The 25,939-nt window shown below is 53.4% G+C and overlaps 1 protein-coding gene and 1 long non-coding RNA gene across 7 annotated transcripts in view; one reads left to right on the top strand and one right to left on the bottom strand.

Annotated features, from left to right (window-relative positions):
• The window catches only part of SMPD3 (sphingomyelin phosphodiesterase 3), a 79,664-nt gene that overhangs the window by 12,059 nt on the left and 41,666 nt on the right, over positions 1-25,939 (bottom strand). Inside the window, exons 1-2 of one of the 4 annotated variants that reach the window (XM_029201663.1) lie at positions 15,434-16,015; positions 13,531-13,603 (exon numbers count right to left, since the gene is read on the bottom strand). The exons of 1 other annotated variant lie outside the window; for it this stretch is intronic. The gene's annotated coding sequence lies outside the window, so the exon portion shown is untranslated. Of the gene's footprint in view, positions 1-13,530; positions 13,665-15,433; positions 16,016-25,939 lie in introns of those variants that run through there. 2 more of the 4 variants (XM_029201670.1, XM_029201690.1) reach the window with 2 other exon arrangements.
• On the top strand, positions 669-25,134 carry LOC114883759. 3 transcript variants are annotated; one of them, XR_003790668.1, is made up of 5 exons: positions 669-909; positions 1,109-13,678; positions 16,232-16,424; positions 21,538-21,745; positions 24,140-25,134. It is a non-coding gene; the product is annotated as an uncharacterized LOC114883759 (long non-coding RNA). The 3 variants fall into 3 exon arrangements; XR_003790667.1 differs by having other exon boundaries at positions 669-5,907; positions 8,046-13,678; XR_003790671.1 differs by having other exon boundaries at positions 669-9,157; positions 13,518-13,678.

Below are 25,939 nucleotides of genomic sequence, written 5' to 3'. Positions count from 1 at the left end.
GAGAGGCCGCAGGTGCATTCATTGTACTGAACGTAGAATCAGTAAAGACAAGGGTCTGGACCATCTACCCAGCCTCCAGGGACCCAGGGTGATCATTCTGTGGTGCAGCTGGTATAAACGTGACGCAGAGTTTTTACGGCCAGATCAGCTGGGGCTCATTTCCTGTTGATGTCTCACGGGTCCAGCCCTGCTTCTGCCATGGCACCTGGGGGCTCTGTGTCCACAGGGCCATCTGTCCTGGCCCCACACCCTCTCTTCCTCCTGCCTTCCTGGGCACCTCAGCCGGGACCTGGGTGCCATCTGGACTCTGCCTTCCCTCAGTCCCCACATCCTATCAGTCCCTCCTGCCCACCCAAGCCCCCGTGGAGCCCCTGTGCTGGTCCAGGACTGCATCACATGTCACCCACTTTCCCAGCCTCTTCCCCATCAGGCCATCCTCCACACGATGGCTGGAGAGACTCTGTTTAATCAGAACACATCACAGACGCCTCAGCCCCACTGAGGCCTTGCTCAGCACTTATTGGGCGTTGCGTCTCCCCAGCCAGGCCCACCCATGTCTGCAGCCCCAGCCCTCTTTGTGTTCACCTCCCAGTCTCCGGATGTGGTTTCCTGTCCATGCCTTGCTATTTCCTCTGCCCCTCGTCTAGCTCACCCTTCTTCTTCTAAGACTCAGCTTAGAAATCACGTCTTCAGACAAGCCCTTTTGTCCCCCTTGCCAGGTGGCTTAGGTTCCTTCTCTGGGGGCTCCCGTCCCCCTTGGGCATGGCCTGATCTCTGCAATTCTAGATCATAAACGCTCATGGGGTGAGGCTACCTCCCTGCAGAACTGGGGGCTTCTTGGAAGAAGGAGCTGCACTGTGGGCGCCGGGGTTCCCCGGGCTGCACCAGCAGCGGGATCTCAGGAAATGGGTGAGTGAACCTTGGTCGATCTGCCTCACGGTGTAAGGAGGGGGAGTTTCAGTCACCCAGTCGCACTGCTGTGGCCACCATCTGATGTCGGGGTGTGGTGCTCAACCTGGAACAGAGCTTAATGTCGGAAGATGAACTTAAGCCGGTGGCTGTGTCTGGTTCTGAAGAATGTGTTTCACAAAGATTTCACTTTCTTCAGAGGAAATCACTTTGAAGCAAACACAGGAAGGTTACGTTTCGAAGCAGGTGTGTCTACTCAGACCACAGCCATCTGACCAGGAGCCCCTCACTCAGGTATGAGCAACGAGGCTCACTGGTGGTGAGGCCAGAGAGCCGGCCCCAGTATCCTCCCCGCCACATGCTGTCCTGGAGCCTCAGACTCAGCCAGTGGCCTTCACCACCTCCCCCATACCCAGCCCGAATCCTGGCCTCTGAGGGCCAGACCCTGGGTCGGGGATGTCCTAACCCTGATGGCTTTGGTCCTGTGATTGGCTCTTTCAAGGGCCCTGTGAACTCAGGCCGGACTGGTGGGCTCGGGCCCCAAGACCAATTTCATAATGACAGTGGCTGAAATTGGAGGACTTGCTGCAAGTGTGCTGACCCTCTGTGCCATGATCTCCTCTAACCCCACAGCAGAGCTGTGTCACCTCTGTGGCTCAGGGCTCGCAGCTCAGGCTTGGAGGGGCTGGCGGCTACCCAGGGAGGCCACACCTGCCATCTGACATACTCACTTGCTCTTTCTTTAAATCCCAGCAGTTTCATTTGAGTTTAACCTGGAGTTGGGGTGACAGCCCCCTCGCACTCCCACGTAGCCTGATGGGTTTGCCTTCCCCTCTCCCACGGCATACCGAGTGTACACCTACAGGAGCCAGCTGGCTCCAGGCTGGCTGCAGCGAGAGCTGCAAGAGAGGACGCAGCCGCCTGAACCATCTGGGCCCCCAGGAAGAGCCTGCAGGTCCTGCCCCTGTGGGGTGGGGTGTCTGGAGCTGCCCCAGCTGCCAGGAGCACCTGCAGTTGGTACCAAGGTGTTCGGGGTTGGGGTCCAGGCCAGACACCTGGGGAGCCCTGGATGTCGCCCCAGTGTCAAAGAACAGACCCCCTCCCACGTCTCCCTCCCCTTTCCTCTTCTCTGTAGTCTGAGGTCATCAGCCCAGCCCAGCCCAGCCAACACCATATTCCCCTGCCCCACCCGGCACCGTTCCCCTGTGCTCAGTCTCAGGCCACAGGCCCCAGACCCACGGTCTGCACCGCAGTCCGGAGGAGCTTCTGAAACAATCCGATTAGACTCTTTCTCCCTTTGGTGGTCTCATTGTTTCGGGGGATGAAGTCCAGTCTCCCAGTCTCTGTCTAGGGTCCTCTGAGCTCCTGCCCTTACTGGCCTCTTTCCCCACCCAGCCTCCACCTGGGCTCCTCCACCACCTCTGATGCCCACTGCTGTCTGACCTCCAGGCCCCTGCCCCTGCCGGGCTCTCTGCCTGAGACTCCTTTCCTGCCTTGTTTCCTATCAGCTCCTCCTTAACTCTTCAGGGCCCAGCTGATATGCCGCCTCCTGGCGGGGTGGGATGGGGGGCAGGAGGGGTCTTCTTTGACCCACCCAGGGCTGCCTGTGACCCCCAAACCCTCTCCATGCTGTGCTGTCATCCTGGCAGGAACTGGAGTGGTTTAACATCTGGATCCCACAAACGGAACTCCATCAGGACTGTCTGGCTGAGCTCAGGGTGGGCCTGAGGAAGGGATGGGCCGTGCTGTGTCCAGGCTGAGAGGCTGGGAAGGTGGAGTGGGTGGGGCTGTCTGCCCTACAAGGAGCACTGTCACACTGTGTTAGGAGTCAGGTGTGGCCGAGCCCTGGCTGTGATGACAGCTCTGGAGAAAGGATTTGGGAGGAAAGGAGAGGGTCTGTTCTATTCACGCCTTGCTGCCCTCCAAGCAGAACTGGCCTGTGTTCCGTGGGGTGGCCATAGCTCCGTTATGGGTCAGAGGTAAATGCAGCCTCACTTCATAAAAGGCTTCCTGAGATAAATTCTTAAACCTTCGGTTGTGTGTGGCTCATCCCCAACACTGGCTGATCAGGGTTAGGATCTGCTGGGACAGGGCTATTGGTTGGTGGTGAGTGTCCCTCTTCAGCTGCCCTGGGTCCTCCTCACTTCTGCTGTGGCCCCAGAAACCTTTTTCGGCAAGTTCCCTCCCCAGCCCTGACTGCAGTGGTAGGTGTGACTTTTCTGCCTTCCCTGGGCTGGTCATAGGAATGTTTTTTGTCCCCATTCAGGCATCGATGGATTTGAGGGGGCTGGCAGCCCAGAGGGCCGATGGGCAGCGGTGGCCATCACAGCGGTTCTCCGAGATGTGGTAGATCCGAGCACCTCAGTCCTTCCTGCCTGCCATCCTGGCCCTTCACGACTCTCCTAGGTCCCCTGTCCAGAACCCCTCCACCTGCCTCTCCTTCCACGGTGCCCTGGACATAAGGAGCCTCAGGTGCTGCCCACATGCCCTGCTGCCACGTGCAGTCCCTGCATCCACGCACAGAAGCTGCTGACGCAGTTGACACAAAAGGGATTGCCACCAATGGAGCTGGTTTCTAAAGCTCTGTGGTTAATTATTTTGTCTCAGTGAAATGAAAGGAGGGTAAACAAACAGCAATACATTAATTAGTCTGATCTACACTTTCTCCACGAAAGAGGAGAGCAAAGTTAAACATTGGAGGCTGGCAGCTTTTCAGAGAACCCGAGAGTCCTCGGAGGGCTGGCAGGGCAGGATGTGGTGCACAGGCACCCAGCCCGCGCCCCCAGTCCCAGCCCTTTCTCTTGCCTGGCCCGGCCCGGGTTCTGTCTCCCAGGGAGGAACACCTACCTCTCCTCCCCGCCACAGTTCTCTGCTTCCGTGTCCTGGGGTTGGCACCTTTGCCAAGAAAAGTCCACCATGGGCATTTCTGGTGGGGCTGACAGGTCTCTCAAAGGCCCTGTGTGCTGAGCTGTTGCCAGTCACCCCTGCAGGCAGGATTGCTCTCTCAGGTTCCTATTTTAAAGCCGACCATCACCCTCGGGTTTATCCCTATTGTGAATCCTGGTGTGTGGCTTCTAGGGTTGCTTGGGATGACCTCTGCCCCAATACCATCGTTTCCAGAACTGGCCTGGAGTCCCAGGCACCCTCAGGTCCTGGGCTCAGGAGTGGGGGTCTACAGAGTGCCCAAGAGAGGGCTCCCAGGACTCAAACACTCTGTTCTAGAAGCAGAGACCACAGCCTCACTCCCTCACCCCCGGCTGCATTGCTCAATGCTCAGCGTGGGCTCAAAGGTCAGGCTGACCTGAATGAAATCCTGGCACTGGAGTCAGGCTCACTGAGCCTCTGTCTCATCATGGGAGTAACAATACCTGCCTCCCAGGACTATCACGAGGATTAAAGGGGGCCAGGCCACTAACATGGCTGGCCCTGTTTCCTTCCCTACCTCCCCCTCTCCTTGCAGGGCCTCCCTGACCACCCGTCCCCTGAGGCTGGCCCTGTGTGCCCTGTTTGTTCTCCCCGACCTGTAAACTCAGTGGAGTTTGCAGACAGGACCAGCTGGTTCTGTGTGCTGTTCTGGGGCAGCCCGAGCCTGCCCGCTGTATTTCTAGGCCCCGGACTGACCTGCAGAGCCCTCAGATCCTCAGAGATGCCTCCACACCTTAGGTCGGAGCCGCTGGCCTTCACTAACTTGTTCCTCCCCCTGCGGCGAGGACTGGACTGGGTCTGATTGCGACAAGGAGACCGGGCTGTGGAGCCAGGATGGACAGAGGAGCAGAGAGCTCCAACAGTTTGCAGGTGGGAGAGGAAGAGGCGGCTGGTCAGGTCCTGGACAGCACCTGGGAGGTCACAGGCCCAGCCACTCCCAGACAGGCAATGCCTGGGCCATTGAGAGCAAGCAGCTCATACCGCAGTTGCTTCTGCAGGTTACTGATGATCTGTGGTGACCCGTCAACACGGAGACCCCTGTTTGCTAACCTGTGACCTGCGGCCACCACAGCATGAGAAGTGGGGACTCGGACTGATCAAAGTCACTGTCCTCAGAGCTCTGTGGCTGGCTAATCTGCCCTCCCCTGGGGAGGGCATCCTCAGGAACAGGGCCTGGCCAGGCCTGGTCCTGTTTGAGTGAAGATGGCAGGATAGAGAGATGGGTCCCCAACAACCCTCGTGGGCGAGCTGCAGTCGACAGGATCTCTGCTACTGGATGCCAAATAACACTGGCACTGAGACGCCATCCCACTTCCATCTCCCTGGGAAGTGGACCTGGCATGTGTGCTGATCCCCAAGATGAGCTGCACAGAGGCCCAAAGGGTCCTAGGGGTGCTGACTTTGAATTTAAATTTCTCCTGCAGCATGAAAGTGAGTAAGCCAGACCAGTTCTACTGGCGAAGGCAAGCCCTGGCCCCTCTGAGGAAGCCCACACCATCTTTTGGGATCTCTAAGCCTTACTTTGGGAACTTCTGGGAATCTGGGTCAGGTGTTGCCCCATGTTGGGCTAGGATGGGCCCTGGCCCTCCCTCACACCACTTGCATCTGGTCCTCATGCCTGCTGAGCCCTCTCATCCCGGCAGCAGGGCTGGGAGTCCTGGAGCAGAGGGACCTCCTCTCGTCGTCTTTTTTGTTTCCAAAGGCTCACGTCTAGCAGGAGCTGAGCCAAGCCCCAGGTTTCCGCAGGAAAGGCGGAGAGGAGTGTTCCAATCCAATGACCAGAATGTGCTCGCATCCCCGGCAGCACTGAGATCAGGGCCGGCCCATTTCTGCCTGGATGCCTGCTGGGGAGGGGTTGGCATAGCAACATGAGCTCTGAGCTGCTGAAACTTGGAGTCAACTCGTAGCTGGGAGGACAGAAAGAACGACGGAAGAGGATGCTTGCCCATGCGACGCAGGTGAGACAAATCCAGGCTAATCCCTGAAAGCCACATCCCAGAAGCAGAACCGGGGTCCAGGGTCTGGTGTGAACACGTGCTGTAGCAACGACTCCCACCAACACAGCTGTACCAGGTAAATGTCTATTCACCCTTCCATGTCCAAAGCACCTGCCTCCCCTTCCTTGAAGCCCTCCCCAGCCTCCCTACCCCTCCCATCTCTCCCTCCCTTGCATATCCCCAACTGTCCCTTTAATCTGGTACTTGCCGGTTTGCACATAAGGCCCCCCACCAGCCTGGGAGCTCCCAGTGGAGTCTCAAACACCAACACAGGCCCGAATCCTAGCCTGCTCCAGCGCTATGGATGTGGCAGACCTACTTTGCTGCCCCACACCAATGCAAGGGGAGGGCCACGAGCTACACCAGGCCAGTCGGCACCCCAGCAGCCTCTTGACCCCACTGAATGGTCACACGACCCTAGCTCTTCCTGGACCCCTCGGGAAAGAGGCCTGCATTTTCTCTGAGATGGAAGCACTAAGAGCCTAAAGCTTCTGGAGCCCTCCTGGAGAGTGAATCCAGTTCAGAGGAAAACAGACCTTAGGGCTGGAAGGAGAGAGGTCAAGTCCTGGTGACATCTTTGAGCTCCAGTTTCCCTGTGCCTGAGGCCAATGCAAGCCCCAGAGTTTCTAACTAACGAGTTGGCAAAGTACCTTTTTCTTTGCTCTAGACACTTTGAGCTGGGTTTCTGTCACTTGCCCCCAAAAGGATCCTGACTAATATATACCTGCTACTTGATTTTTCCAAAACTTAATTCTTATCAGTTCCCTTCCTGTGCAAACCTCCCTTGGTACCCCCTGGCTTGCCTACTGGGAAAAGGGGGTCTCCCTCCCGAGTCCTCGAAGGCCTGGTGAGACCTGGTGCCTGTGGTTTGTGCCCCATGAGCATCCCTTAGGAGACAGCAGTGCAGACATTATAAGCACAAACTCTGGTGTCAGAAGTGCAGGTTCAGGTCCTGCTTCTGATATTGGACAAGGTGCTTAACTGACTCTCTGAGCTATAGTTTTCTCATCTGTTAAGCACACATAGTAACAATATCTCAGGGTAGTTAGAGAGGATGGATGGGCAGCACTTAGCATGGTGCCTGAGACATCTCTAATACAGTCAGCCCTCTGAATCCACGGTTCCTCACTCCTCCGTATCCATGGATGCGGATCCCACAGATACGGAGGGCTGACTCTAAGGGACTTGAGCGTCTCTGGATTTTGGTATCTGTGGGAGGTCCTGGAACCAATCCCCTGTGGATACTGAAGGACGACTGTAATATTACTTTATTACTACTACTACTACTGTTAATTTCTTTGTTGCAAAGGCCCTCAAGATACAGCTGGAGCCTTTGAAGTTTCCTCCTCGTGTGCTTGGTTGCTTGACAAAAAGCGTGCCCTTCTATCCCAAATGAGGGGCGGGGATGGTGCAGGGGATGCCGGGCCTCCATCTCCAGACAGGACTGTCTATTGTGGGCTGCTTGTGCAAGCCCAAGTCACAGGCCTCTGCGGAAGCCAGATGCAGGCAGTGGGGCCATAAAATTTTCAAAACGAAATTTTCCATGGGAGCTATTAATGCGTCATGTGGTTTCTGAGAATAGGAACAGGCTGCAAGCAGCTCTGTGGCGCTCCTTCAATCAGTCAGCCTCGGCATTTCCATGTCAGAACTCAGAAAGCCCAGATAAAGCCAATTCCTGCGTGACCGGAAAGCAAATCTTAAGCCAAGTTGAAGTTATATGTGCTGGGGTGCCCCAACCAACCTAGTGTTTAGAGTTGCAAGACCTCTGGGTTCAGGACCTTGTGTAGCAGGGATGTGGGCCAGTTGCCTGGGAGTGTGGGCTCCATAATGGGGTGGGGCTGAGTTCAAAGATCTGGCCACCCTACCCTCTATGGTCTGCCATTCCAGAATCATCTGTTGGTGGCTGAAATGGGGACTGTTAAGGAGAAGGCTGGATGGTGGCTGATACCTAAATCCACCCCTGAGCCATCCTGAGCGGCATCTTCTCTCATTCCTATGTACCCTTGTATTAGGTTCAGGAACCTGCCTGCAGCCAGATCTGTCTGCCTAGAGTCTGCTGAGGGCTGAAGCCCATAGGGCGCCTGCCAGTCCTTTGCCCTCACGACGGCTGAACCCAGGGTGGGGAGGTGCTGGGGGGGTGAGGGCTTCCTGCATGATGAATATCAGGTCTGAGATGGCCCTGTTCACAGAGTCTGCTCCACTTGGCATTGACAGGGCAGCTCCAGGGCAGGACTGGAGCAGGCAGTTGTTGACCACTGGAGAGGTAACGTGCCAACAGCTGAGCATCTGGACGGGCCTGGGCCTCCTACTTCAAGAGCTCTGAGCCTGCCCAGGTGCTGAGGTTTGTGCCTGAGCCTCACCTTGCAAGTGGCCAGAAGCCGGGCATCCTGGAACTCCCTAGCAGGTTACATCACCTGCCTCAGGTGAGCCCTGTGTTGTCTGCTGTGTGACCAGCTGAGTGCCAGCCCCCAACAAGTTCCCTGCTGGCCAGCGCCACTCAGGAGAGTCCTTCCTCAGGGACGGACACTAGGAGGAATCTCACTTCTCTCAGGCTCCGCTGTTGAGGCTTTTGTCCCAGCAAAGTCCCTGCTTCCCTGACATGAGAGCTGATGTTAATGGTCCCTGAGCCGAACAAGGCTTGGAACATACTTCACTTAAGAAGAAAGGACAACATACTTTCTGTGGGAGTGGAACTTTAAATACAAGTCCACACAAATGGCAGGATTTATGCAGACTCAGTGTTCAGCTGGGTTTCAAATACAGCCTTTCCTCCTGGAATGGATTGGCTGGCAGAGCAGTGTGTAGGCATTTCAAGGCACCAGAGAACACAGATGAAGACAACAAACCTCCCTAAAACGGAATAGACTTGCTAAAATTCTTCTGAAAGGAATCATTTCACATTCAGCCTGAAGTTTTCTATGCAAAGAACATTTAACAAACTGAGTCCTAGAGGAGAATTTCTGCAAAGATTAAAAAGCAAATCAGTGCGAATGGGTAAATAAAATCAGGCATCAGCATCTCACCAACCTTCCCTGTAGCTCTGGGCAGCTGGGCCCGAGGGCTGCATTTCTGAACCGAGACTGGATCTCACTCACCACTGAGGGCTGAGGTCCTTGTCCTGGGCCCTTTCAGAGGCCTTGGACACCAGGCCACTGCTATCCTCAGGTCCTGCCTCTGCACACGGCACCACAGGAGCCCTTGGCTCTGAGAGAACCAGCCAGAAGACCTCCTGAGAGAGGATGGCCCAGCTCAGGCCGAACCATGGACTGCTTGCTCGGGGAGGCCTCCGACCTGCCTGCAGGGCTGTCCTGGGCCTGCTCCAGAAGGTATAACTGGGAGGGGATTGGGGGCTGCTGTCTGCTACCCTGGGGAGTGGGACTTAGAGCTACATTTGCATAAGAATGTGAATTAGTCATTTGTCCACAGCAAAGACCAGTGGGGAAGACATCATGGGGATCTATAGCCCCCCAAGTTCCCTCTAATTGCTACCACCAAAACTGCTTCCAGGGGTCTTCTGAGGCTCTGGGTTCCAGTTAACCCCTGCCTCTCTGGTAGTGGTGCCCTGTCTATACCTGCTCTTAGCTGTTGAATCCTACACTTCTGAAACGGGAGACAAGAACTCTTGGATGGAGACCACATGTCCCCAGATTGCTGGTGTAGACATTGCTAGTGTAGACAGTGACGTGTTTCCATTCAGGAGTGACTAACTTAAAAAGATACGCATGCTTTGCCTTTGTGAAGATCCGGGTTAGACTTTTCTTCCCTTTTTGCCCACATCTGCCTGCAAGCCTAGGACAGGCCTCTTGCGTCGCTTCCTCTGGCCGCTAGAGCAGTGCGGGCCTACTTTCTAGGCATGAGGCAAGATTGCACCTCCTGGTCCCCTTGCAGTTGGGTGGTATCGTGTGACTAGCTCTGACCCACAAGCTGTGAGTGAAAGTGATGTGTGTCACTGCTGGGCCAGAGTACTTCACAGCAGGTATATGCGGTTGGTCCCGGGGGCCAAGCAGGGCCTGCAGGGGATGGGAGGAGGGAGCTTCGAGATGAAGCCAACAGCCTGGGGTGTCAGAGCCCAGAGGCCAGGCGTGGTCAGACGCTGCCAGGTCGTGCTGGCTGACTGGTGCCCGCCAGGGCTGATGAGGGGCAGAGGCAGAGGCAGAGGCAGGGGCAGGGTAGCAGCTGTCAAGCTGGGAGGCTGGGGGTGCTCGGCATCCATTCCCTATGAGTCAGATGCTGCTCGGGGTATTTCACAGCAAGGGCCCAAGAATTTCTGGGGTCAGAGCCTTGCTTTCTAGGGGTGTATATTAGAGTGGGGGGGTCCTCCTAGAGGGTATGGAGACAGGAAAGTGGTGGGTGGTGGGTGAAACAAGCAGTGAGCAAGGGAGGGAGGTAAGATGGGGTGGCAGAGCTGAGAGTAGGCGCGAGGAAGGCAGTGTCACTCAGGAGTCCTGCCTGCCAGCCTGTGCCCTCGATGGCCACAGTGACTGCCAGATCCCAAATTACAGGCCGGGAGGAGACGCCGGGGGAGGAGCAGCTGTGGAAAATGGGCTTGAGAAGAGGCTCCAATGCATGCACTTACAGTTTACCCCTAGTTGGTTCTGTTTAACTTAAGTGCTTAGAATCCGGTTAGCATCCAACCCATACCACACAGACCTCAGAGTAGTGAGAGCCTGGTGTGTGCTGGCTGCACTCTGGAAGGACTGAGTGACCCCCTGGCTGTGACCCTCTGGCTGGCTGCGGGTCTGGGCAGCCACCCAGCTTGACGCTACCTGCACCACCCCCACTGCTAGACAGAAGGTGCACAGGGTATCTCACCGGGCTTTCCGGTAGAGATTTGGAAAGAACATTTCCAGAACAGAGGTCAGCACCAATGCGAAAACAGTCTATGCAGTTTCAACCAGATTTGCTTTAAGAAACAGGTCCAACAGGAGGCCTAAGCGGCTTGATCCTCATCTCTCCCTCAGCTCTCTTCCCCCTGGTCCTGGGCCACCATCCTTCTTGTTCCCTTCCTGCCCTTGGGACTGCTTTTTCTCCGAGCCCTTTGTTGTCCCCTCCTCCCTGGCCCACCCCTTAGGAGCTGGACCTTCCCCTGCCTCCTCTCTCTTCTCTTGGTTGATCTCTCATGGGTCACCTGTTCCCAGGTGATAGCCAGCCCAGGTGTCTCTCCTGACCTCTGACCCCATGAATTTAATTGACAGCTCTCTATCTTCCCCTAAAAGTTTATCATTTGTCTTCCTCTACTTCCCCAACACCAGCTCTGTCTCCTGAGTGGTCCTAGGCCCCTGGACCTCCTCCATACCCACCTCCTGTCACCCAGCCCACGGTTCTGCCTCCCTAACCCCTTGCATCCATTCCCATGGCTACGCCCAGTTCAGGCCTCACCCTCTCCCACCTAGATGCTGTGACAGCCATCACCTGGTCCCCCTGCAGCTGGCCTCCCTCCTCTGATCCACATGGCAGCTGGTGGCATCTTTCTAAACTACACATTAGGTCACGTTGCTCCCCTGCTAAACTCTTCAGTGGCCCTTGCTGACCCCAGGAAGATGCACCTGGCAGAGAAGGACAGGAAAGGGGGGGCGAGGCCCAGCAGCCTGATTGCTTTGCATCCGCCTACTTCTGAAGTCCCGGGGACCCCGACCTGCGCAATTTCCCCCGAAGCCCTTCTAGCCCTCCATGCCTTTGCTGAGGCAGTTTCCTGCAGCCATCATCTGTGCGAAGGGATGAGGCCTCAGCAGAGGCGCTCAGGGTTTGGAAGTCACAGTGATGGTCTCTTCACCAAACCCCAGCCAGTCCCCTCCTCTGTGGCCCCAGGGATAACTAGAGACCTTTGGCCCGGCTCAACTGAGCCATTTCTCTCTTGACCTTGTTAGTTTCCATGCATTTATTGCATGTTTGCAGTCTGCACACCAGAAAGGTAACCAGCCTCCCATACTTTCAGATCTACCACACTAGACACAGAACTGAGAGAGAGAAGGCTTGAGCAATGTTGGCAAATTCCATACCTCAAAACAAAGGGAGGGAGGGCCTTATGTGTGTGGCCCTATAGGGTGTCTGCAGGACCAGGGACCCTGCCCACATGGTGACACCAGCAACTTTGGAGCTCATCCACCCACTTTGACCTCCAGTCCTGGGGAACTCAACTTCTTTTTTCCCCTTGCAGACACTCAGTACTTTATCCCATCACCTGTATGTTGGGCACAGAGTAGGCAGATAACAGGAACCCCTGATGACTGATTGACAAGCGACAGCCCTGCCCCCTGCAGACCTGGAGTCCAGCCAGGGTGGCTTCAGCAATCCAGCTCATCTGGGGCCACCTGTGGTCCGCTCAGGACCTCAAACTCATTTCCTCCCTCCCTGCCACACACTCTCCCCGTGAGGTGGGACTACGAGCCAGTCCATGGCAGAGACATGAGGGAGACTAGAAGTGAGCCTCAGAAAAGCAGAACTAACAGTCCGCTTGTTGGGACATCTGAGCAGTTGTTGCACAGAACACATCTCATAGAATGTGCTCTTGACACTGATGGTGCAGCTACGCTGTACAACCACCCCAAGCAGATACTGTTGGCTCCATTTACAGATGAGAAAACTGAGACTCAGGAAAGTAAATGACAGTCCCCAAGAAGTGTAGCCTGGTCACCAGATCCCAATTTCCCTTTCCTCTCTGCATTTCTCACCAAAGTTTAATACACATGATATGCAAAATATGCAAATGAGCGCTGTCCAGCACCAAGCCCCGCTACCTCCAGGACAAGTTCCCCACATTATCCCCCTTGTCTTGCTTGTTCTTCCCTCTCAGTTCCCACCAAACAAGATCCTCACCCTGTCTTTCCAGTCTCTGAAGCTTACATTTGTCACCCACCCCCACTGAGCCCTTAGTGAAGACCCTAATAATTTTCCTCCCTCCCTGTGGACTGCTGGCCTCATCCATCTCCTCTTTTGTTTTTCCATCCAGTCACCATCACCTTGGACCCCCAAATCTCCCTACTCCCAGCTTGGTGACCTCCCCAGAAACCGTGAAAACATCTAATTTACCAATATTTGGGAGGAAGCAGGTTCTTATAATGGTCTTGCTGTCCTGGCTCCTGGACTGAAGTTCCCAACTGCCAGGGGGTCAGAAAATGTGTTTCTGGTTTCCACTTTTATTGTAGTAGTTTGAATTATTTCTCTGGGATGGATTCGAGACTAGAATTACGAGGTAAACTTTAAAGCTTCTGATACATATTGCCAAACTGCTTTTCTCCAAGGTTGTTTGAGAGTGCCTGTTTCACAGCATCCTTTCCGTGAAATGCACTGGGCTTTAGCATTAAAAAAAATTTTTTTTAATAGTTTAATGGGTAATGATATCTGATTACAATTTCCAGGATATTTAAATTGTATTCCTTCATTATTGTGAAGTGCTGCCTCAATCCTTTTCCTACTTATTGAAGGAGTTTGAATTTTCTCCATAGATTTGGGTGTGTCAGACACACCCCCTCTGCAGGCACTGAACCACATGAGGGTCGGTTCAGAATGGGACCAAACTGCTTGCCCCAGATTGCTTACCCCAGAGCTGTGTTTTCAAACTTTTTATCCAAGCAGCAGAACCTTTTCTCAAACAATCTCACACAGCACCTCTTTATATAAAACATTAATAAGTAGCCTATGAGGGGAGGCCTGGAGCGCCCCCTCCCGTCCCCCTCCCCCTTCCAGAAGCTCCTCTCACCTGAGGAGGGGCCGCGGGGACCTTCTTGTCCTTCTGGCTGAAGAGGGAGCACTCCCTGCGTGAACTCAAGGACCTGAAAGTAGATGAGCGGTTCACAGAGGTGTCCGGACCTCCACAGTCACCGAGCAGCGCAGTACAAGTGACCCAGGTACAGAGACCGAGGGGCCGCACCTGCGCCGGAGGCACTGCCACACCCTCCACGTCGCCAAGGAGAGGGTGTGGGCCCCGCTGTCCCCACGAAGTTCAGCCAGAGGGGGTGGGAGCTGAGGTTTGTGGGACAGACCTAGACAGGCCCGGGGGATAGGAGGGTTGACAGGTGCGGAGGACTCCGTGGGTGGGGGGCACGAGGCTTGCACGTGGACGGCTGGACCCTGGCCAGGCCGGCGATGTGCAGGTGAGTGGCAGGGGAGAGGCGAATTAGGAGCCCCAGCCGGAGGGGGGGGAGGTAGGGGTTTGATCTGATAGGCGAAGCTAGAACAATCAGAGTTCTCCCCAGGAGCTTTGTGTAATCTCAGCCTCACAAAGACACCTGAGGGTGGGGGAGAACTGAACCCAGACCCGGAAAGAGGGACAGTGGCTACTGGGACGAGGGTGGGGCACAGGGAGGAAGCCGCTTGGCCGCAGATAAGGAGTAGACCGGCAGAGGAAAGGCTCAGCGGGGACGCTTCGTGAACCCAATGGGGTCTTCGGAGGGGGGCGTTTGGGAGGGCGCTCGTGTGAGCGGAGACCTTTGGACACGAAGCCACCGGCTCCTGGCATTCCTTGTTGACCCAGTCGGAGGATCAGCGGGCCCAGACACTCACTCCCTAGTAGGGGTTCTTAGGCCCGGCTGACTCTCTGGCCCCGCCCCACTCTTGTAGCCCCGCCCCGGCCTCAGGTGTTGGATCCACCCCGATTTTCTGGTCGCGCGGCCCCTGGGCCCTGGGCCTCAGGCACTACCTGGCCCCGACTCTCTCGGCCCCGCCTCCTGAAACCTGGCCCTGGGCAGCTCTATGGCCACGCCCCCTGGCCTCGGGCAAAGTCCTGGCTCTTTAGTCCCTCCTTCCAGTCCCAAGTCACGCCCCCGAATTTGCAGCCGAATCCCTGGCTTTTGGCTCGGCCTCTTGGATTTCGGCCCAGGAAGTTCAGCCCGCACCCCGCGCAACCCTGCGCGGAGCTTGTTGGCTTTACACCTTTTCAAGCCAGTTCTGCTGCCCGGCTCAGAGCCCTCTTACCACCCTCACATCGCAGGCAAGGCAACCGTTACTCCCCAGGGCCCCTCTGGACCAGACCCTGTCCTGTATATACACTTATTTATTTTGCAAATCACCCAAACTGTTTCAGAAAAATCTGAAATTTGAGTCCCAAGCCCTCTGCCCTCAAGCCAAAGATGTTGCAGAGGAGCTGGAAGGAGTGTCTTCTCACTTGGGAAACAGTTGGCGCCCTCCTGATTAGAAATCCATTAGAAAAGCTCCAGTGAGACAAGGGTTCTAGTCAGCTGAAAGGTCTTGGGCAAGTCATTTAACTTCTGAGCCTCAGATGCCCCCTCCCCCGTAACACTGGGGTTCCCAACAGGATCTTGGATGGCTATGGCCAGGACCAAGTGAGCACAGGTACTGGATGTTACCAGATCAGAGCGGGAAGAAGGAAGTCTGAGCCCCTAGGTCCTCGCTCTACATGCTCTACACGAGGGGGCCCTTGTTTTTATGGGGACACTCTGGCTTATTTCCTCTGAGTTAAGCACTTGGCAGGCATCCCTCCCCACCCATGGCCTGGGGAGTCCAACCTGCCAAGACGTTAGAGGGTGTTCTGTCCCCTGTGCCTGGGACGCCTGTCTCCTCACCCTCAGTAAGCCGCCTTCACCCTGCCCCTAGACCACAGGCTGACAGACATCTGAAAGTGGACACAAAGGAGCCATACCAACCTTTGCGGCGCTCAGCTCCCACGGCGCTCTCCCAGAGCAGTGAGGAGCTCACACCTCATCTCTCGATGAGAGATTTGCCAAGGAGGGTGTCTTTGTCCTCAGATATTCCCCTAACTATCGCCCGTAAGCTGCATAGCCTCTCTCCCCTCCCAAACTCTTCTGAAAAATCCCCTGTGTGTTTTTTCAAAATAAAATTAAATGACAGGAACTAACTATTTAGGGAGGGGTTCCTGAGGGGAAATGGAATCTCTGCAACCTTGAGATTACAGGACTTTTCCTCTTCTCAAAAGACAAGAAAAACATGTCAGATCATTGATAATTCTGAGCCAGACCTTGTTTTGAAATACACTCTCCTCTGTCCTTCAACAAACTACAGCCTTTCTCCCTCTTTGAAAATAAGACCACATCAAGTCAGGGATTAGAAATGGGAAAAATTCAATCAGAGCCTCCCTCTGCCAGTTATACATCTCAGTACACTCCCAGGCGAGCAGAATCAGCTCCCACTATAACCCAGCTCAGCATCATCATTCAAAACGCACCAGTAGGAAATGGTGAAACAGAAGGACCTTTCATCCCGAGTGAGCGAGGCCTGCAGCACTGCTCTCCTAGCTCTGGAAGCTGGCGGTGTCTGGGGCCAGTGGAGCTGGGGCCTGTTGCTTAAATAGGCAGTGGGAGGGGGTTAGGGCGGGCCTGGGGGGGTGGGCATGGAAAGTGGGCCATTTACCCAGCACAGAAAGGCAGTGTCCGCCGAGCCAGCAGTGGTCCTAAACACGCGCCTGCCTGCTTATCCACCATGAGCCTCAAGCCCACAGGCCCACAGACCACAGACTATCACCTGGGATGACCCCTGATGGACGTGCAGCTCCAAGTGAGACCACATGCACAGACGCACAGAGCTTGGTCTGGGTTCCTGGATGCCTCTACCTGTCCTGAGACACAGCCTGGAGAGCAGAACCAGCTGTGGAGTTGGATGGACCTGCTCCCTAGACCAGTAAGTAGTGGCCTCAAGCAGGGCATCTCACCAAGCCTCAGTTTCTACTTTCTTGTAATGAGGATAATAACACTGACTTTATAGGTCCATAAATAATGTTTGCAAAGGGCCTAGCGCCTAGAAGGTTGGTTTGTTTACCCACATGATGATGCTGGAGTCAGGTTACCTTCAACAAAGTTCAAGCCCAGAGAGGTTTGGTAACATAAAGTCACACAGCCCTTCAGCTGAGTGTCAGGGTCAGACTTCATGCAGACCTGAGACTAAGTTGGGTTGGCAGAAGCCCCTTGAGGTGAGTGTGGGGAGCAACTGCTGGCCTTGGGGAAGGGTCTTGACTGAACTCTGGTGAAGGAGTTATCCCTAGAACCCCAGCACCAAGGTGAGGGAAGAGGCATGGCTGGACAGGCAAGTTGAGCTGGCTAGTCTGTGCATTTGGTTGGGACCTTAGTGGGGGATGCAGAAGTATCCTAGAATAACTACTAGGAATGGCTGGTGAGAGGAGTTTGTTTCTTTCTACTTGTACAGAGCAGGTCTTGTTTAGGAGCATAACTGATGTGTGGTTAGAATACACATGTGTGGTTAGAATTGCACGTTTTTTCCTGAGGTTTATCTTTACTCTCATGATGTCAGCTCTCTTGTCATTCTAATTTCAAAAGAACCTATCTCCCTTCATTTTGGCTTGCCAGATAATTTATCATTCAAAAATTGAACTAGCAAATGTTTATTTCTTTCCCTGAGAGTCAAATTTGAAAGGCACAGTGTGTATACTTTAGTTCTAGGCTGAGCTGTTTTTTCATCTCTGGAAACTTTTCTTGTATTATTTCTTTCCAGATGTTTTCCTCATCGTATGCCTCATCCCATCCATCTCTCTCTCTCCTATTTTTGGGCTGTGACCCCATTTCCCATTTTCCAGATCAGTTATTTGCACCTTTGTTTGTTTTCTGTGTCTCCATTTCTGGTTGGATGTTTTATTTTATCCTCAACATCACTGATTCCTTTGTTCTGTTGTTTCAGTTAGGCAAACTACTACATCCAGATGTTTTTCCATTCTTTTATAGTCATGGAATTACAGTCATTTGTTGTTGTTGTTGTTCTGTTCTGTTCCTGTTAGTAATATTTTGGTCATTTATTTCTTTCAGTGTAGTTACTACTCAGTTCACCTTACTTGCTCCTGAGGCTTTGCAGATTCCATCATCTAGAAACAAATTAATTGACGTTCCTTGAGGGCCTACTGTGTTCAGACACTGCTGCTTAGTATCTAACACTGTGGCACCTGCTTCCCTTCCAAGGTTAACTCAGGAGAATTCTGCAGTTAGAGCTGCTTTGAGGGAGATTCTGATTAACTGAGATTTATTCCATCTTGTTCTAAAAACAATTCAAGATGACTTAAACTGTATTCTATGTACAATATAATATGACTTTTTTTTTAAGCAGTGAGAGAATTAGGGCTAAGGGAAAATAAAGGTGGAAAAAACACGAAGCAGCCAAGCAGAGATGGGAAGATGGAGTGAGTGAAGGGAGGGTCTTGATTCTGACGGTCGCCTCAAATGGGCACAGAGGAGATGTGCTTTATGACTGAAACCTGTCCGTTTGATTTTTGTTGGTGTTGACCCTTTGAGTTCTTATTTGAATGGCTGCAGCACAGAACGGGCCACATGGTGCAGCTCACTCTGCAGGCCACCAGGGTGGGAACCGCTTTTGTGTTTTGTTCCCAATAGGGATGGAATTGAAAGGAAACAAGAGGTGAGATACACTCATGATGTGGATGTGTGGGTGGCTGCCTGTAAACACTGGAACAGTTGCCTCATGCTTGTCTTCCAAAAGTCAGTATTGATTGAGCAACTAATTAGCCGTGTATTTCCTGTGCTCTGAATCAGATTGTTTCCCTGTTTTGGGGTGGCAGGTGTCATCTGGGTGAGAAGAAGGCTTCCTGGGGGGCTCTCTCTTCCCATAGAACACCAGAGTGGCCTCATTTCACATGTCTCAGGAAAGTTTTCCGAGTGACAGATTGATTGGTGTATGGGTGGTTACCAAAAAAGATTCTGTTTTATTAAGCTGTTTGTCTTGCAAAGTGAAATCGTTTTTTTTTTAAAAAAAAACTTTATCAAAATGTCATCGTCCCGGGGTTTAAGAACGTGCCCTCTGGCTTTGAGGGAAGATTTGCAGATCCTACAGGTAAAGAGCTGTCATGTCAGAGTCTCACTCAAGCCCTTGAGTGATGAGCTCAGTCGTGGCCGCCAGCCTGAGTCTCTCTTGCGGTGGGGTGGAGGGCACCCAGGGCCAGCTGGGCACCAAATGATGTTGCCAAATCTCACCCTGGTGCCTGAAATGCCTTTTTTTTTTTTTTTAATACATCCAGGGAAAATAAAAATTGAGAGATTCATGCACATGAATGCTCATGTATAGGTAATTTTGCTTTTCTGTTTGAGGAGGAAATAGAAAACATTCCACTTGCTCATTTTTTTTAGAGTAAAAACAAGGAAATATATTAAACAATTAAAAAGTATTTGGTTTCCTGGTGGGATGAAATGGGAGATTGGGATTGACGTATATACACTAATACGTATAAGATAGGTAACTAATAAGAAGCTGCTGTATAAAAAAAATAAACAAAATTCAAAAATTCAAAACAAAAAAGTATTTGGTTTCCTGTTGGTGGCACTTAAAGAAGAGAGAAAGACAGAGAGGAGATTGAAAGCAGTGGAGGGAAGGCAGGAGTCAGAGTCCTGTCCCCAGGGACCACCCTGCCCTCTCTGCTCCAGCTCCCAGCCCCGGCAGCCCCGGCCCCTTCAGTCGGGTGGGCAGCCTCTGTCCTTGGCCTCTTCCTCACCCTCAACTTGTCCTGTCCAGAGCCAGTCCCTCCCAGCTCTGCGGTCCATTTCCAGTCCCTGCTGCCCCCCTTCTCTGGCTGTCATTTCCCCTCAGGCCTCCTCATTTCTTGCCCACATGGTGGCACAGCCAGTAAGCCTGGGTGTGGCCCCTTCCATCATGCTCTGTGTCCAAGCCCATGATCCCCACCACAAGCAGTCTGAGTTCATCCTGCCCTTGCCCAGCATCTCAGATCTCTCTCTGTGCACAGAACAAATCCCCCTACCTTGCCTGGCTTGGGGGCCCTTGGTGATGGGGCCCCCCCTCCTCAGCCTCACGTCTGCCTTTTTCTTCCTCCCAGTGATTCATTGTGATGGCCTCAACCTCTAGCTTTCCTCTTTCCTGGAACATGCCATGCTCTTTCACGCCTCTGTGCCTTTGCACATGCTGTCCCCTGTGTCTGGAACACCCTCCCCAGTCCATCTACCTGGCACCCAGCCTCTAAGGCTCAGCTCTGCAGCTGTCAAGCCCCTCCCTTCAACTGCACACCCACCCGGCTTTGTGCTAGCAGCCCAGAGACCCCCGAGTGCAGAGCATGGAGCCCAGTCCCTGAGAGGCACTCAAGGAACCTTGGCTGAATTAATAAAATGGTTTCTAGCCAGACCAGAAAGTCAGTCACCAAAAGGTTCAGTTCCCTCTGTACATACCAGTTGGCACAGCAGGAGCTGTGAGAAAACTGCTCCTAATTGTTTGAACTAGTGCATCCGTTAGGCTGCCTTATATAAAGGGAGATAGGCAAACATTTAGCCTTAAATGTTAAAAGACCTCTGTGAACTCACGTGTGTTGGTGGTAGCGCTTGCAGCTGGCTGAGATCACTACCACCATCATCACCATCAACCTTTTGGGGCACCCGCTGCGTGCCAGAAACTGCGCTAAGGATGTTGCATGCAGAACCTCTCGTTTAATTCTCTGAACAGCTGGGAAGGTTTGGGTGTTATTGTTGCCATACTCAGAGAGGGAAACTGAGGCTCGGGGAGGGTAAGTGACTTGTCTGAGTCACACGGCTAGAGAGTGGCAGAGCCCAGACTCTGGGGAAGGCTTATCGATGGCCCCCTCCTGGCTAGCGTTTTGACCCTCCAGGGCTGCCTAATGCTCAGGAGGCTCCCACAGACCAGGGAGGAACACCCTAGGGGTCTGGGAAGGCTTGTAGCCACCACCCTCCCCCCCCTCTGCTGCCACCCTCCTGTCCCAGAGGGACTTGAGGTGGATGCTGCCACTATTTGTCCTTAGCACCAGAGTGTGGATTGGTCCAAGGGCTGTTGCTCTGGACAGAATGCTGGTGAGGCTTGGAAGGTATGAACCCGCAGGAACCGGGTAGAGCTATCGCTGTGGGGCCGGGCAGGTGCTGTGAGGACCCGCTGGCCAAGCTCATTGTCTCTCACCTGGTTCTTCAGCCTGGCCCCCACCATCTGTTCTCGCACAGAAGCCAAAGTGATCTTTCTGCGTGCAAACCCGAGTGCCTTCCAAGCTTAAAACTCTTTCATTGCCCCCAGAATAAAATCCATGCCCTGAGCCCACCACCGTGTCACGTCTCACTCTTTGCCAGTTTTCTCCTCCTCTGCTTGTACCTCCAGAGTCCTTCTGTTTCCTCCATGGTCCTGGTCCCTCTCAGGCAGGGTCTTTCCTCACTCTGTCCCCTCATGCTGGAACCCCTCTGCCTTGGCTGGCTGGCTGCTCCTCAGCTTCAGGCCTCAGCGGAAAAGTTTTCCTCAGGGAAGCCTTCCCGATCTCCCCGGCAGTCAGTATGAGGGCCTCCTGCAGGCAGCACCCGGTGCTCCCAGCCCTGCTTCAGAGGTGAGCTCTGGAGGGGCTAGGGGCTGGGACCTGGCCACCTGCATACAGACAGAGCCATGGGGACTGACGACCAGGAGGGACAACATACCCCAAATGTGACCCTCCAGAGGGAGATGCCAAATCTGGTTCCAGGATGTTGGGGCTTCATACTGGGAGAGGGGCTGTCCAAGAGGCGGGCCGTGCCTGGAACGTGCAGGGCTGTGGCCACGTAGACCCCAAACTGCAGCCACAGCTGTGGACGTCCGTTTTCAAGGAAGGCAGGCGGAGGGAAAAAAGGGGTCAAGGACAGAACCTTGAGACGTATCCCATTTTTGGCTTGGTGAGGAAAGCGGAGCCAGAAAGAGCACTTGGGAGAAGGCGGAAGAAAGCAGAAAAAAAAAGTAGCTAAGATATAGCACTGTTTTTATTTAGGTCTCAGATAGTCTTACTTTTTTTCTGTTTCACTTAGAATAGCTGGAACAGGAGGGCCCTACGCGGCAGTCCCTGGGATGAGAAAACCGTGTGTCAAGGTGGCTGCCGAATCCCTCTCTATTTTTACGTTCCTGACACTACCTCTTTGAGCCCCGAGGAGGCATCCTGGCCTGAGGTGGACCGAGCTGGCATCTCTGAGGCAGATGTGGCCAGCCCTCACCTCATTCTCCAGAAACCACCAAAAAGTCAGGTATTCACTTCTCTTGACCAGAAATAAATGCATTAGACAAATGTTCTCAGGCAATCTTGAGGGATGTGAACACAAAATCACCCCATAAGTTGTTTCCTTTCCTTGGTTCAAAGTTGGGTTTTTTTTGTTCGCATTAGTTACATTAAAATTGGACAGTAATTAATGTTCTTAAAATAGAATGTCTGTATTCCCAAGCTTAGAAAGAAAAACCACCTAGGAAAGGAAAACGTGGACACATGTGAAATGCCATTCCATTGGCCACGGAGGCTTTCACGAGCCTCAGCAGGGAGCCCTGCCCAGTGGGGTTTATGGCAGAGCAGCCCGTGTCTGCCGTCGCTTTCCACCCTGTCTCCCCCCAACCCCTCCACCCGGCTCCAGGTCAAGGAAGCCTTTGACATCTATGGCCTGGAGCCCTGGGGGTTTGCCAACCTCTAATTACATTTCTTTTTTTAAATATGGATAAACAGTTCCTCTGTTGATTCAAACATTTTAAAACACTGAGCCTGTAGCTGTTGGCTCAGAAAAAAGAGAACAGATCCCCCAGGCCTCCTTGGGCCGAGGAGCTTCTCCCTGAGCTTCCTTGGGCTCTTGGCCTCTCATTCAAACACTGAAGGAAGAAAACTGTCCCTCTGTGTGTGGGTGGGGGGAGGTCACTTCAGGATTCAAAATCAGGCCTGGCTGGGCTGAAGGGTGAGGCCTGGCTTTGCCCAGGTGGGGACTTCTGGCCTCTCCTACTAGGTGGGCTCCTGTTCTGGGTTCAGGGTGGAGGTGCGGTGGGCAGTGGCGGCAGGTGAGGTGGGAGGAGCTACCATCCAGCTGCCACTGCCCCGTGGCCTGATGCTCCACTGCACATCTGTTACCACCTCACTTCATTTTTGAGGACTGGTCCCTGGTCTTCACAGGCTTTGCATGTAAACAGGACAACAGTGGTGGCCTCCGCCTTCCTTCCCCCCAGCACAGCTGCTATGTGGGATGGAGGGGAGTGGAGGGGACCCCTTCTAGTCCCATGGGGTTCCAGAAGAGCTAAGTGCCATCCATTTCATTTGGGGACACCCACATACTAGGACCCTCCAGGCCCAGGCTCCCCCAGATGTAGCTGACTGCAATATGGGGGGAGGGTGGTGGTCCCCATTTCTCCTGGGTGACTCAGAGCCCAGTCAGCTGCTTCTTGCTCAGACCGCCAGGTTCCCTGTCTTCACTGATGAGAGGACTTGGCCAGCTGCCAGGTATCGACATTGCTTCTGTAGTGCCCACGTCCAGAGAAGAGTGCCTGGCGACAAACACGGTCACATCAGTGACACCCATGATACCCTGAAGCCCTCGGCTCCATGGGGCTTACACTGAGTTCCTGACATCATCACACCTCCCCATTCTACACCATATCAGGGTGGCTACTGTTGTCATTACCATTTTACAGATGAGGAAACTGAGGCCCAGAGAAGTAAAGCGTGCTGCCCAAGATCACAGTGGAGGAGCTGTGATTTGAACCCAGGTCCATGTGATTCTGAAACCAAAGCTCTTCTCAATCTATCCTGTCACAGAGCCTCCTGGTCTCATTTCTTGCCTTTGGCAAGTGGCCTCTGGAAGGGGCCACCCTCAAACAGAAGCATCAGGGGTGATGTGGTCCTGGGTCAAGGGCTTTATGGAGGTACTGGCAGCCATGGTGCTTCTTGTCCAGTCTTTCCCAGCTCTGCTTGGGTGTCCCCCCTTAGTTGAGGGACCTGTTGGCGTGACCCATTTGGGCTGCAATTTTAAGAGGCAGTTATGGATCATCTTGGTGACCATCGGACCCTTCTGCTACATCCCAGGAAATGGACCTAACGCTGTTACAGGGTAAATCAGACATAATCAGCTGCTAATTCAGCGTAGTGGCTCTGTCAGCATTTATCAAGACACAGAAGCTGGTCCGTGAGTTAGACAACAGTGATGCTTGGATTAGACTCAGACAAGAAGAACCAACCAGTACTTTCTGACGGCTTTAAGAAAAATTTAAGTGGAAGAGACAAACTTTTTCAGTACTATACATTATAGGTACACACAGTCATGTGTCCCAGACATAGATGGGGGCAACTTTCAGACTGGCCACGTGCACACCGGCAGCCTCATCCTGCCATGGTCACATCTTTCAAGTCCTGACAAAAGTACCTAGACACCTGGAACACTGCCCTGTTCAAAACCGAAGCTGGGAGATCAACCAGTAAGTGCGGCTGGCCCTTCCTTCCCCTTCTGTGCCTGAGGATCATAAAACTCTCAGCCACTGAGCTCATGGACATGGAAAACTTCTGACCAGCTCTGAGTGGGAGGGAATTTCTCTTCTAACTGGTGGTTTGGGAGTCACATAGGCCAAATAATAATCAGATTATTGGGGATTGTGTTTGGATCTGTTACTTTCAGATTGGATGGAAATTTTTGTCCCCGGTTCTTTCTCGACTGCCAGCCCAGCTGACCAACAGAGATCCCAGACCCTTCTCTGCAAATTCATGGAGGTGGTGGCCACTAAGAGCCAACAACGTTCCGCAGACTCCTACCCCAGCCTCCCTTCACTGCACGGGCCTGCCTTCCAGACCTCTCTGCAAAGCTCCAACACGCCCTCACCCACACCAGGGCCAGCTAGTGACCTACCTCTGGTCCATCAAGTCCCTCTTTTGGACTGTTGCTTCTCCAGCTCCTCTCACAATTGGTAAGGTCTGACTCCTATAATAATTTCCTTATGCCATCATGCTTGCATGATTCTGCCTCTGACTGAGCCCTGAGCGATACAGCACCCTCAGTTTGTCTCCCCCATAAAATGGGGGTGATGTGAGATATACCGGCCCCGGGAAGGGGACTGCATCCATGTGCTAAGGGCTGTGAGCCTGGAATTGATCCTGGCAGTACATTTGTCATCATCTGAGGGTAAGCTTTAGGCCAGAATCATGACTCAGTCGGGCTTTTCGTCTTGGCACCAGCGGTGGGAGCCCCACACAGCAGGGTCCACATGAGGTCAGAAGACACGTTTATGCTGGTGGTGGAAGGCGTGGGGCATTCTTCTAATGGTCTGATTGGTTGTACAGCCTGGTGGGTACTGTGACTGAGGGTTTAAGGCAATGGCTGGTCAGAGCCTCTCCTGCTGGTATCTCAGTCCAAAACGCACCCCCAAGTTGGCACATCATTCCCCTGGGAAGCCAGTGTGTGCTGAGTTAGGAGGCTTCCAGGAAGATGCTGAGAAGGGCAAGAATGGCTCATTGGGACTGAGGCCCACTCTGTTGACTTGCTGGTGAGGAGGCTTTGTTTCTGGATTGATGAGGAGCTAGTCTTGCCTCTTTTTTTTTTTTTTTTTAAGACATTTATTTAGCTTTGCTCTTATTATTATTTTTAAATTTTTTGGTTGCATTGGGTCTTAGTTGCTGCGTGTGGGCTTTCTCTAGTTTCAGCGAGCAGGGGCTACTCTTTTTTTTTTTTGCGGTACGCGGGCCTCTCACTGTTGTGGCCTCTCCCATTGCGGAGCACAGGCTCTGGACGCGCAGGCTCAGCGGCCATGGCTCATGGGCCCAGCCGCTCCGTGGCATGTGGGATCTTCCCAGACCGGGGCACGAACCCGTGTCCCCTGCATCGGCAGGCGGACTCTCAACCACTGCGCCACCAGGGAAGCCCCCTTTTTTTTAAAAAAATAGATTTATTTATTTATTTATTTTTGACTGCATTGGGTCTTCATTGCTGCGCGCAGGCTTTCCCTAGTTGCGTTGAGCAGGGGCTACTTTTTGTTGCGGTGCGCAGGCTTCTCATTGCGGTGGCTTCTCTTGTTGCAGAGCACGGGCTGTAGGTGCGCGGGCTTCAGTAGTTGTGCCTCGCATGCTCTAGAGCGCAGGCCCAGTAGTTGTGACACACGGGCTTAGTTGCTCCGTGGCATGTGGGATCTTCCTGGACCAGGGATCGAACCCGTGTCCCCTGCATTGGCAGGCAGATTCTTAACCACTGCGCCACCAGGGAAACCCCTAATCATTACTCTTGATCGTGGGATCTGTAACCATTTTGGAAGTGGATTTGGTGTGATTAAATTCTTTCCTGGCTTAATCCTTTATGGAAAACAAAAGTCTTAAATGAGGTGAATTAGGATGGATTTGCTGATGTTTGATCGCCTGCAGGATAATTTACCCTGGCTCACTTCAACCCTGAGGCTTGGCCAGCACCCTGAGGGATACACCACTGGATCCT

The sequence above is a fragment of the Monodon monoceros genome, unplaced genomic scaffold (assembly GCF_005190385.1).
Source record: "Monodon monoceros isolate NGI ecotype Baffin Bay Population unplaced genomic scaffold, NGI_Narwhal_1 Super_Scaffold_10, whole genome shotgun sequence".
NCBI lineage: Eukaryota > Metazoa > Chordata > Mammalia > Artiodactyla > Monodontidae > Monodon > Monodon monoceros.
Note: the sequence above shows the minus strand (reverse complement) of the source record. Positions and strands in the feature narration are given on the sequence as shown.